Here is a 12,903-nt window from a genome sequence, read left to right on the forward strand (position 1 = left end):
ATAGCTCCGGGGAGCTCCGTATCCTTCGTCTTTCGGGATTTTGTGGTCTACATCATTACACAAAGGTTTTTCACTCTGTTAGGCAAGGAGAAACTGTGCCAGCACAGAAAACATCTCCCATCGTGTTTTACATGTTGCAGAGAGCTCTGCAGAGTGTTTTGCACGAAGAAAAAGAAAGTTGTCCAAAACACCTTCCAATCGAATGTTCATGTGTTTGGTAAAGGTAGGAAAGTGGTATGGTACTGTTTTCTACCAGTTTGCAAGCTGCGCACACAATCCCATTGTTGTGCAGCTTCATTCTTCACGTTTCGAAAGCCGCCGCTCTCTCCGGCTCCCGGAGACGAAGAGGCGGCTTCTTCGTGCAAAGGCGATTATAGCGGTCCCAGGGCACAAAGGTGCGGCGGCTTCAGCCGAAATGTGCCCGGGACCGGCGCATAGCTCCGGGGAGCTCCGTATCCTTCTTCTTTCTTGACTTTTGTGGTCGACATCATTGCAAAAAACTTTCCCACTATGTTAGGCAAGGAGAAACTGTGCCAGCACAGAAAACATCTCCCATCCTGTTTTACATGTTGCAGAGAGCTCTGCAGAGTGTTTTGCGAGAAGAAAAACAAAGTTGTCCAAAACACCTTCCAATCGAATGTTCATGTGTTTGGAAAAGGTAGGAAAGTGGTGAGGTATGGTTTTCTATCATTTGCAAGCTGCGCACACAATGCCAGTGTTGTGCAGCTTCATTCTCACCTTTCCGAAGCAGCCGCACTCTCCAGCTGCCGGAGGCGAAGAAGCGGCTTCTTCCCGCAAAGGCGATTGTGCCGGTCCCAGTGCACTCCAGTGCGGCACCTTCTGCCGAAATGTGCCCGGGACCGGGGCATAGGTCCGGGGAGCTGCGTACCTTCGTCTTTAGCGCCTTTTGTGGTCTACATCATTGCAGAAAGTTTTTTCACAATGTCTGGCAAGGAGAAACTGTGCCAGCACAGAAAACATCTCCCATCCTGTTTTACATGTTGCAGAGAGCTCTGCAGAATGTTTTGCAAGAAAAAAAGAAAGTTGTCCAAAACACCTTCCAATCGAATGTTCATGTGTTTGGAAAAGGTAGGAAAGTCGGGAGGTACGGTTTTCTATCATTTGCAAGCCGCGCACACAATCCCATTGTTGTGCAGCTTCATTCTTCACCTTTCGAAAGTAGCCGCTCTCTCCGGCTCCCGGAGACGAAGAGGCGGCTTCTTCGCGCAAACGCGATTGTACCCGTCCCAGTGCACTCCAGTGCGGCAGCTTCTGCCGAAATGTGCCCGGGACCGGCGATTAGCTCCGGGGACATCCGTACCTTCTTCTTTCTTGACTTTTGTGGTCGACATCATTGCAAAAAACTTTCCCACTATGTTAGGCAAGGAGAAACTGTGCCAGCACAGAAAACATCTCCCATCGTGGTTTTCATGTTGCAGAGAGCTCTGCAGAAGTTTATGCAGGAAGAAAAAGAAAGTTATTGAAAACAACTTCCAACCGAATTTTCATGTGTTTGGATAATGTAAGACAGTGGTAAGGTACACTTTTGGATCAGTTTACAAGATGCGCACACAATCCCAGTGTTGTGCAGCTTCATTCTTCACCTTTCCCAAGCAGCCGCACTCTCCAGCTGCGGGAGGCGAAGAAGCGGCTTCTTCGCGCAAAGGCGATTATACCGGTCCCAGTGCACAAAGGTGCGGCGGCTTCTGCCGAAATGTGCCCGGGACAGGCGCATAGCTCCGGGGAGCTCCGTATCCTTCGTCTTTCGGGATTTTGTGGTCTACATCATTACACAAAAGTTTTTCACTCTGTTAGGCAAGGAGAAACTGTGCCAGCACAGAAAACATCTCCCATCGTGTTTTACATGTTGCAGAGAGCTCTGCAGAGAGTTTTGCACGAAGAAAAAGAAAGTTGTCCAAAAGACCTTCCAATCGAATGTTCATGTGTTTGGTAAAGGTAGGAAAGTGGTATGGTACTGTTTTCTACCAGTTTGCAAGCTGCGCACACAATCCCATTGTTGTGCAGCTTCATTCTTCACCTTTCGAAAGCCGCCGCTCTCTCCGGCTCCCGGAGACGAAAGGCGGCTTCTTCGCGCAAAGGCGATTATACCGGTCCCAGTGCACAAAGGTGCGGCGGCTTCTGCCGAAATGTGCCCGGGACAGGCGCATAGCTCCGGGGAGCTCCGTATCCTTCTTCTTTCTTGACTTTTGTGGTCTACATCATTGCAAAAAACTTTCCCACTATGTTAGGCAAGGAGAAACTGTGCCAGCACAGAAAACATCTCCCATCCTGTTTTACATGTTGCAGAGAGGTCTGCAGAGTGTTTTGCAAGAAGAAAAACAAAGTTGTCCAAAACACTTTCCAATCGAATGTTCATGTGTTTGGAAAAGGTAGGAAAGTGGTGAGGTATGGTTTTCTATCATTTGCAAGCTGCGCACACAATGCCAGTGTTGTGCAGCTTCATTCTCACCTTTCCGAAGCAGCCGCACTCTCCAGCTGCCGGAGGCGAAGAAGCGGCTTCTTCGCGCAAAGGCGATTGTGCCGGTCCCAGTGCACTCCAGTGCGGCAGCTTCTGCCGAAATGTGCCCGGGACCGGGGTATAGGTCCGGGGAGCTGCGTACCTTCGTCTTTAGCGCCTTTTGTGGTCTACATCATTGCAGAAAGGTTTTTCACTATGTCTAGCAAGGAGAAACTGTGACAGCACAGAAAACAACTCCCATCGTGTTTTACATGTTGCAGAGAGCTCTGCAGAAGTTTTTGCACGAAGAAAAAGAAAGTTGTCCAAAACACCTTCCAATCGAATGTTCATGTGTTTGGAAAAGGTAAGAGAGTGGTAAGGTACTGTTTTCTATCATTTGCAAGCCGCGCACACAATGCCAGTGTTGTGCAGCTTCATTCTTCACCTTTCGAAAGTCGCCGCTCTCTCCGGCTCCCGGAGACGAAGAGGCGGCTTCTTCGCGCAAAGGCGATTGTGCCCGTCCCAGTGCACTAAGTGGCGGCGGCTTCTGCCGAAATGTTCCCGGGACAGGCGCTTAGCTCCGGGGAGCTACGTATCCTTCGTCTTTCGGGATATTGTGGACCACATCATTACACAAAGTTTTTTCACAATGTCTGGCAAGGAGAAACTGTGCCAGCACAGAAAACATCTCCCATCCTGTTTTACATGTTGCAGAGAGCTCTGCAGAGTGTTTTGCAAGAAAAAAAGAAAGTTGTCCAAAACACCTTCCAATCGAATGTTCATGTGTTTGGAAAAGGTAGGAAAGTGGTGAGGTACGGTTTTCTATCATTTGCAAGCCGCGCACACAATCCCATTGTTGTGCAGCTTCATTCTTCACCTTTCGAAATTAGCCGCTCTCTCCGGCTCCCGGAGACGAAGAGGCGGCTTCTTCGCGCAAACGCGATTGTACCCGTCCCAGTGCACTCCAGTGCGGCAGCTTCTGCCGAAATGTGCCCGGGACCGGCGATTAGCTCCGGGGACATCCGTACCTTCTTCTTTCTTGACTTTTGTGGTCGACATCATTGCAAAAAACTTTCCCACTATGTTAGGCAAGGAGAAACTGTGCCAGCACAGAAAACATCTCCCATCGTGGTTTTCATGTTGCAGAGAGCTCTGCAGAAGTTTATGCAGGAAGAAAAAGAAAGTTATTGAAAACAACTTCCAACCGAATTTTCATGTGTTTGGATAATGTAAGAGAGTGGTAAGGTACACTTTTGGATCAGTTTACAAGATGCGCTCACAATCCCAGTGTTGTGCAGCTTCATTCTCACCTTTCCCAAGCAGCCGCACTCTCCAGCTGCGGGAGGCGAAGAAGCGGCTTCTTCGCGCAAAGGCGATTGTACCGGTCCCAGTGCACAAAGGTGCGGCGGCTTCTGCCGAAATGTGCCCGGGACAGGCGCATAGCTCCGGGGAGCTCCGTATCCTTCGTCTTTCGGGATTTTGTGGTCTACATCATTACACAAAGGTTTTTCACTCTGTTAGGCAAGGAGAAACTGTGCCAGCACAGAAAACATCTCCCATCGTGTTTTACATGTTGCAGAGAGCTCTGCAGAGTGTTTTGCACGAAGAAAAAGAAAGTTGTCCAAAACACCTTCCAATCGAATGTTCATGTGTTTGGTAAAGGTAGGAAAGTGGTATGGTACTGTTTTCTACCAGTTTGCAAGCTGCGCACACAATCCCATTGTTGTGCAGCTTCATTCTTCACGTTTCGAAAGCCGCCGCTCTCTCCGGCTCCCGGAGACGAAGAGGCGGCTTCTTCGTGCAAAGGCGATTATAGCGGTCCCAGGGCACAAAGGTGCGGCGGCTTCAGCCGAAATGTGCCCGGGACCGGCGCATAGCTCCGGGGAGCTCCGTATCCTTCTTCTTTCTTGACTTTTGTGGTCGACATCATTGCAAAAAACTTTCCCACTATGTTAGGCAAGGAGAAACTGTGCCAGCACAGAAAACATCTCCCATCCTGTTTTACATGTTGCAGAGAGCTCTGCAGAGTGTTTTGCGAGAAGAAAAACAAAGTTGTCCAAAACACCTTCCAATCGAATGTTCATGTGTTTGGAAAAGGTAGGAAAGTGGTGAGGTATGGTTTTCTATCATTTGCAAGCTGCGCACACAATGCCAGTGTTGTGCAGCTTCATTCTCACCTTTCCGAAGCAGCCGCACTCTCCAGCTGCCGGAGGCGAAGAAGCGGCTTCTTCCCGCAAAGGCGGTTGTGCCGGTCCCAGTGCACTCCAGTGCGGCACCTTCTGCCGAAATGTGCCCGGGACCGGGGCATAGGTCCGGGGAGCTGCGTACCTTCGTCTTTAGCGCCTTTTGTGGTCTACATCATTGCAGAAAGGTTTTTCACTATGTCTAGCAAGGAGAAACTGTGCCAGCACAGAAAACATCTCCCATCGTGTTTTACATGTTGCAGAGAGCTCTGCAGAAGTTTTTGCACGAAGAAAAAGAAAGTTGTCCAAAACACCTTCCAATCGAATGTTCATGTGTTTGGAAAAGGTAAGAGAGTGGTAAGGTACTGTTTTCTATCATTTGCAAGCCGCGCACACAATGCCAGTGTTGTGCAGCTTCATTCTTCACCTTTCGAAAGCAGCCGCTCTCTCCGGCTCCCGGAGACGAAGAGGCGGCTTCTTCGCGCAAAGGCGATTGTGCCGGTCCCAGTGCACTCCAGTGCGGCAGCTACTGCCGAAATGTGCCCGGGACAGGCGCTTAGCTCCGGGGAGCTGCGTATCCTTCTTCTTTCTTGACTTTTGTGGTCTACATCATTGCAAAAAACTTTCCCACTATGTTAGGCAAGGAGAAACTGTGCCAGCACAGAAAACATCTCCCATCGTGGTTTCATGTTGCAGAGAGCTCTGCAGAAGTTTTTGCACGAAGAAAAAGAAAGTTGTCCAAAACACCTTCCAATCGAATGTTCATGTGTTTGGAAAAGGTAAGAGAGTGGTAAGGTACTGTTTTCTATCATTTGCAAGCCGCGCACACAATGCCAGTGTTGTGCAGCTTCATTCTTCACCTTTCGAAAGCAGCCGCTCTCTCCGGCTCCCGGAGACGAAGAGGCGGCTTCTTCGCGCAAAGGCGATTGTGCCGGTCCCAGTGCACTCCAGTGCGGCAGCTACTGCCGAAATGTGCCCGGGACAGGCGCTTAGCTCCGGGGAGCTGCGTATCCTTCTTCTTTCTTGACTTTTGTGGTCTACATCATTGCAAAAAACTTTCCCACTATGTTAGGCAAGGAGAAACTGTGCCAGCACAGAAAACATCTCCCATCGTGGTTTCATGTTGCAGAGAGCTCTGCAGAAGGTTATGCAGGAAGAAAAAGAAAGTTGTCCAAAACACCTTCCAATCGAATGTTCATGTGTTTGGAAAAGGTAAGAGACTGGTAAGGTACTGTTTTCTATCAGTTTGCAAGCTGCGCACACAATCCCTGTGTTGTGCAGCTTCATTCTCACCTTTCCGAAGCAGCCGCAATCTCCATCTGCCGGAGGCGAAGAAGCGGCTTCTTCGCGCAAAGGCGATTGTGCCCGTCCCAGTGCACTAAGTGGCGGCGGCTTCTGCCGAAATGTTCCCGGGACAGGCGCTTAGCTCCGGCGAGCTACGTATCCTTCGTCTTTCAAGATATTGTATACCACATCATTACACAAAGTTTTTTCACTATGTCTGGCAAGGAGAAACTGTGCCAGCACAGAAAACATCTCTCATCGTGTTTTACATGTTGCAGAGAGCTCTGCAGGGTGTTTTGCAAGAAGAAAAAGAAAGTTGTCCAAAACACTTTCCAATCGAATGTTCATGTGTTTGGAAAAGGTAAGAGAGTGGTAAGGTACTGTTTTGAATGTGTTAACAAGCTGCGCACACAATGCCAGTGTTGTGCAGCTTCATTCTCACCTTTCCGAAGCAGCCGCACTCTCCAGCTGCCGGAGGCGAAGAAGCGGCTTTTTCGCGCAAAGGCGATTGTACCGGTCCCAGTGCACAAAGGTGCGGCGGCTTCTGCCGAAATGTGCCCGGGACCGGCGATTAGCTCCGGGGAGCTCCGTATCCTTCTTCTTTCTTGACTTTTGTGGTCTACATCATTGCAAAAAACTTTCCCTCTATGTTAGGCAAGGAGAAACTGTGCCAGCACAGAAAACATCTCCCATCGTGGTTTTCATGTTGCAGAGAGCTCTGCAGAAGTTTATGCAGGAAGAAAAAGAAAGTTATTGAAAACAACTTCCAACCGAATTTTCATGTGTTTGGAAAATGTAAGACAGTGGTAAGGTACACTTTTGGATCAGTTTACAAGATGCGCACACAATCCCATTGTTGTGCAGCTTCATTCTTCACCTTTCGAAAGTAGCCGCTCTCTCCGGCTCCCGGAGAAGAAGAGGCGGCTTCTTCGCGCAATCGCGATTGTACCCGTCCCAGTGCACTCCAGTGCGGCAGCTTCTGCCGAAATGTGCCCGGGACCGGCGATTAGCTCCGGGGACATCCGTACCTTCTTCTTTCTTGACTTTTCTGGTCTACATCATTGCAAAAAACTTTCCCACTATGTTAGGCAAGGAGAAACTGTGCCAGCACAGAAAACATCTCCCATCGTGGTTTTCATGTTGCAGAGAGCTCTGCAGAAGTTTATGCAGGAAGAAAAAGAAAGTTATTGAAAACAACTTCCAACCGAATTTTCATGTGTTTGGATAATGTAAGAGAGTGGTAAGGTACACTTTTGGATCAGTTTACAAGATGCGCTCACAATCCCAGTGTTGTGCAGCTTCATTCTCACCTTTCCCAAGCAGCCGCACTCTCCAGCTGCGGGAGGCGAAGAAGCGGTTTCTTCGCGCAAAGGCGATTGTACCGGTCCCAGTGCACTCCAGTGCGGCGGCTACTGCCGAAATATGCCCGATACCGGGGCATAGCTCCGGGGAGCTGCGTACCTTCGTCTTTAGCGCCTTTTGTGGTCTACATCATTGCAGAAAGGTTTTTCATTATGTTCGGCCAAGAGAAACTGTGCCTGCACAGAAAACATCTCCCATCGTTTTTTACATGTTGCAGAGAGCTCTGCAGAAGTTTTTGCACGAAGAAAAAGAAAGTTGTCCAAAACACCTTCCAATCGAATGTTCATGTGTTTGGAAAAGGTAAGAGAGTGGTAAGGTACTGTTTTCTATCAGTTTGCAAGCTGCGCACACAATGCCAGTGTTGTGCAGCTTCATTCTTCACCTTTCGAAAGTCGCCGCTCTCTCCGGCTCCCGGAGACGAAGAGGCGGCTTCTTCGCGCAAAGGCGATTGTGCCCGTCCCAGTGCACTAAGTGGCGGCGGCTTCTGCCGAAATGTTCCCGGGACAGGCGCTTAGCTCCGGCGAGCTACGTATCCTTCGTCTTTCAAGATATTGTGGACCACATCATTACACAAAGTTTTTTCACAATGTCTGGCAAGGAGAAACTGTGCCAGCACAGAAAACATCTCCCATCGTGTTTTACATGTTGCAGAGAGCTTTGCAGAAGTTTTTGCACGAAGAAAAAGAAAGTTGTCCAAAACACCTTCCAATCGAATGTTCATGTGTTTGGAAAAGGTAAGAGAGTGGTAAGGTACTGTTTTCTATCAGTTTGCAAGCTGCGCACACAATGCCAGTGTTGTGCAGCTTCATTCTTCACCTTTCGAAAGTCGCCGCTCTCTCCGGCTCCCGGAGACGAAGAGGCGGCTTCTTCGCGCAATGGCGATTGTACCCGTCCCAGTGCACAAAGGTGCGGCAGCTTCTGCCGAAATGTGCCCGGGACCGGCGATTAGCTCCGGGGACATCCGTACCTTCTTCTTTCTTGACTTTTCTGGTCTACATCATTGCAAAAAACTTTCCCACTATGTTAGGCAAGGAGAAAATGTGCCAGCACAGAAAACATCTCCCATCATGGTTTTCATATTGCAGAGAGCTCTGCAGAAGTTTATGCAGGAAGAAAAAGAAAGTTATTGAAAACAACTTCCAACCGAATTTTCAAGTGTTTGGAAAATGTAAGAGAGTGGTAAGGTACACTTTTGGATCAGTTTGCAAGCTGCGCACAGCATCCCATTGTTGTGCAGCTTCATTCTCACCTTTCCGAAGCAGCCGAACTCTCACGCTGCCGGAGGCGAAGAAGCGGCTTCTTCGCGCAAAGGCGATTGTACCCGTCCCAGTGCACTCCAGTGCGGCGGCTTCTGCCGAAATGTGTCCGGGACCGGCGCATAGCTCCGGGGAGCTCCGTATCCTTCGTCTTTCGGGATTTTGTGGTCTACATCATTACACAAAGTTTTTTCACTATGTTAGGCAAGGAGAAACTGTGCCAGCACAGAAAACATCTCCCATCGTGTTTTGTATGTTGCAGAGAGCTCTGCAGAGTGTTTTGCAAGAAGAAAAGGAAAGTTGTCCAAAACACCTTCCAATCGAATATTCATATGTTTGGTAAAGGTAGGAAAGTAGTGAGGTACTGTTTTCTATCAGTTTGCAAGCTGCGCACACAATCCCAGTGTTGTGCAGCTTCATTCTCACCTTTCCGAAGCAGCCGCACTCTCCAGCTGCCGGAGGCGAAGAAGCGGCTTCTTCGAGCAAAGGCGATTGTGCCGGTCCCAGTGCACTCCAGTGCGGCGGCTAATGCCGAAATATGCCCGGGACAGGCGCATAGCTCCGGGGATCTGCGTACCTTCGTCTTTAGCGCCTTTTGTGGTCTACATCATTGCAGAAAGGTTTTTCACTATGTCCTGCAAGGAGAAACTGTGCCAGCACAGAAAACATCTCCCATCGTGTTTTACATGTTGCAGAGAGCTCTGCAGAAGTTTTTGCACAAAGAAAAAGAAAGTTGTCCAAAACACCTTCCAATCGAATGTTCATGTGTTTGGAAAAGGTAAGAGAGTGGTAAGGTACTGTTTTCTATCAGTTTGCAAGCTGCGCACAGAATTCCTGTGTTGTGCAGCTTCATTCTTCACCTTTCGAAAGCAGCCGCTCTCTCCGGCTCCCGGAGACGAAGAGGCGGCTTCTTCGCGCAAAGGCGATTGTGCCGGTCCCAGTGCACTAAGTGGCGGCAGCTTCTGCCGAAATGTGCCCGGGACAGGCGCTTAGCTCCGGGGAGCTACGTATCCTTCGTCTTTCGGGATATTGTGGACCACATCATTACACAAAGTTTTTTCACTATGTCTGGCAAGGAGAAACTGTGCCAGCACAGAAAACATCTCCCATTGTGTTTTACATGTTGCAGAGAGCTCTGCAGAGTGTTTTGCAAGAAGAAAAAGAAAGTTGTCCAAAACACCTTCCAATCGAATGTTCATGTGTTTGGAAAAGTTAGGAAAGTGGTGAGGTAGGGTTTACTATCATTTGCAAGCCGCGCACACAATCCCAGTGTTGTGCAGCTTCATTCTTCACCTTTCGAAAGCAGCCGCTCTCTCCGGCTCCCGGAGACGAAGAGGCGGCTTCTTCGCGCAAACGCGATTGTACCCGTCCCAGTGCACTCCAGTGCGGCAGCTTCTGCCGAAATGTGCCCGGGACCGGCGATTAGCTCCGGGGACATCCGTACCTTCTTCTTTCTTGACTTTTGTGGTCGACATCATTGCAAAAAACTTTCCCACTATGTTAGGCAAGGAGAAACTGTGCCAGCACAGAAAACATCTCCCATCGTGGTTTTCATGTTGCAGAGAGCTCTGCAGAAGTTTATGCAGGAAGAAAAAGAAAGTTATTGAAAACAACTTCCAACCGAATTTTCATGTGTTTGGATAATGTAAGACAGTGGTAAGGTACACTTTTGGATCAGTTTACAAGATGCGCTCACAATCCCAGTGTTGTGCAGCTTCATTCTCACCTTTCCCAAGCAGCCGCACTCTCCAGCTGAGGGAGGCGAAGAAGCGGCTTCTTCGCGCAAAGGCGATTGTACCGGTCCCAGTGCACAAAGGTGCGGCGGCTTCTGCCGAAATGTGCCCGGGACCGGCGCATAGCTCCGGGGAGCTCCGTATCCTTCGTCTTTCGGGATTTTGTGGTCTACATCATTACACAAAGGTTTTTCACTATGTCTGGCAAGGAGAAACTGTGCCAGCACAGAAAACATCTCCCATCCTGTTTTACATGTTGCAGAGAGCTCTGCAGAGTGTTTTGCAAGAAGAAAAAGAAAGTTGTCCAAAACACCTTCCAATCGAATGTTCATGTGTTTGGTAAAGGTAGGAAAGTGGTATGGTACTGTTTTCTACCAGTTTGCAAGCTGCGCACACAATCCCATTGTTGTGCAGCTTCATTCTTCACCTTTCGAAAGCCGCCGCTCTCTCCGGCTCCCGGAGACGAAGAGGCGGCTTCTTCGCGCAAAGGCGATTATAGCGGTCCCAGGGCACAAAGGTGCGGCGGCTTCTGCCGAAATGTGCCCGGGACCGGCGCATAGCTCCGGGGAGCTCCGTATCCTTCTTCTTTCTTGACTTTTGTGGTCGACATCATTGCAAAAAACTTTCCCACTATGTTAGGCAAGGAGAAACTGTGCCAGCACAGAAAACATCTCCCATCCTGTTTTACATGTTGCAGAGAGGTCTGCAGACTGTTTTGCAAGAAGAAAAAGAAAGTTGTCCAAAACACCTTCCAATCGAATGTTCATGTGTTTGGAAAAGGTAGGAAAGTGGTGAGGTACGGTTTTCTATCATTTGCAAGCTGCGCACACAATCCCAGTGTTGTGCAGCTTCATTCTCACCTTTCCGAAGCAGCCGCACTCTCCAGCTGCCGGAGGCGAAGAAGCGGCTTCTTCGCGCAAAGGCGATTGTGCCGGTCCCAGTGCACAAAGGTGCGGCGGCTTCTGCCGAAATATGCCCGGGACCGGGGCATAGCTCCGGGGAGCTGCGTACCTTCGTCTTTAGCGCCTTTTGTGGTCTACATCATTGCAGAAAGGTTTTTCACTATGTCTGGCAAGGAGAAACTGTGCCAGCACAGAAAACATCTCCCATCGTGTTTTACATGTTGCAGAGAGCTCTGCAGAAGTTTTTGCACGAAGAAAAAGAAAGTTGTCCAAAACACCTTCCAATCGAATGTTCATGTGTTTGGAAAAGGTAAGAGAGTGGTAAGGTACTGTTTTCTATCATTTGCAAGCCGCGCACACAATGCCAGTGTTGTGCAGCTTCATTCTTCACCTTTCGAAAGCAGCCGCTCTCTCCGGCTCCCGGAGACGAAGAGGCGGCTTCTTCGCGCAAAGGCGATTGTGCCGGTCCCAGTGCACTCCAGTGCGGCAGCTACTGCCGAAATGTGCCCGGGACAGGCGCTTAGCTCCGGGGAGCTGCGTATCCTTCTTCTTTCTTGACTTTTGTGGTCTACATCATTGCAAAAAACTTTCCCACTATGTTAGGCAAGGAGAAACTGTGCCAGCACAGAAAACATCTCCCATCGTGGTTTCATGTTGCAGAGAGCTCTGCAGAAGGTTATGCAGGAAGAAAAAGAAAGTTGTCCAAAACACCTTCCAATCGAATGTTCATGTGTTTGGAAAAGGTAAGAGACTGGTAAGGTACTGTTTTCTATCAGTTTGCAAGCTGCGCACACAATCCCTGTGTTGTGCAGCTTCATTCTTCACCTTTCGAAAGTCGCCGCTCTCTCCGGCTCCCGGAGACGAAGAGGCGGCTTCTTCGCGCAAAGGCGATTGTGCCCGTCCCAGTGCACTAAGTGGCGGCGGCTTCTGCCGAAATGTTCCCGGGACAGGCGCTTAGCTCCGGCGAGCTACGTATCCTTCGTCTTTCAAGATATTGTGGACCACATCATTACACAAAGTTTTTTCACAATGTCTGGCAAGGAGAAACTGTGCCAGCACAGAAAACATCTCCCATCGTGTTTTACATGTTGCAGAGAGCTTTGCAGAAGTTTTTGCACGAAGAAAAAGAAAGTTGTCCAAAACACCTTCCAATCGAATGTTCATGTGTTTGGAAAAGGTAAGAGAGTGGTAAGGTACTGTTTTCTATCAGTTTGCAAGCTGCGCACACAATGCCAGTGTTGTGCAGCTTCATTCTTCACCTTTCGAAAGTCGCCGCTCTCTCCGGCTCCCGGAGACGAAGAGGCGGCTTCTTCGCGCAATGGCGATTGTACCCGTCCCAGTGCACTCCAGTGCGGCAGCTTCTGCCGAAATGTGCCCGGGACCGGCGATTAGCTCCGGGGACATCCGTACCTTCTTCTTTCTTGACTTTTCTGGTCTACATCATTGCAAAAAATTTCCCACTATGTTAGGCAAGGAGAAAATGTGCCAGCACAGAAAACATCTCCCATCATGGTTTTCATATTGCAGAGAGCTCTGCAGAAGTTTATGCAGGAAGAAAAAGAAAGTTATTGAAAACAACTTCCAACCGAATTTTCAAGTGTTTGGAAAATGTAAGAGAGTGGTAAGGTACACTTTTGGATCAGTTTGCAAGCTGCGCACAGCATCCCATTGTTGTGCAGCTTCATTCTCACCTTTCCGAAGCAGCCGAACTCTCACGCTGCCGGA

This window comes from Zonotrichia albicollis, chromosome 5 (genome assembly GCF_047830755.1).
Source record: "Zonotrichia albicollis isolate bZonAlb1 chromosome 5, bZonAlb1.hap1, whole genome shotgun sequence".
NCBI classification, from domain to species: Eukaryota; Metazoa; Chordata; class Aves; order Passeriformes; family Passerellidae; genus Zonotrichia; species Zonotrichia albicollis.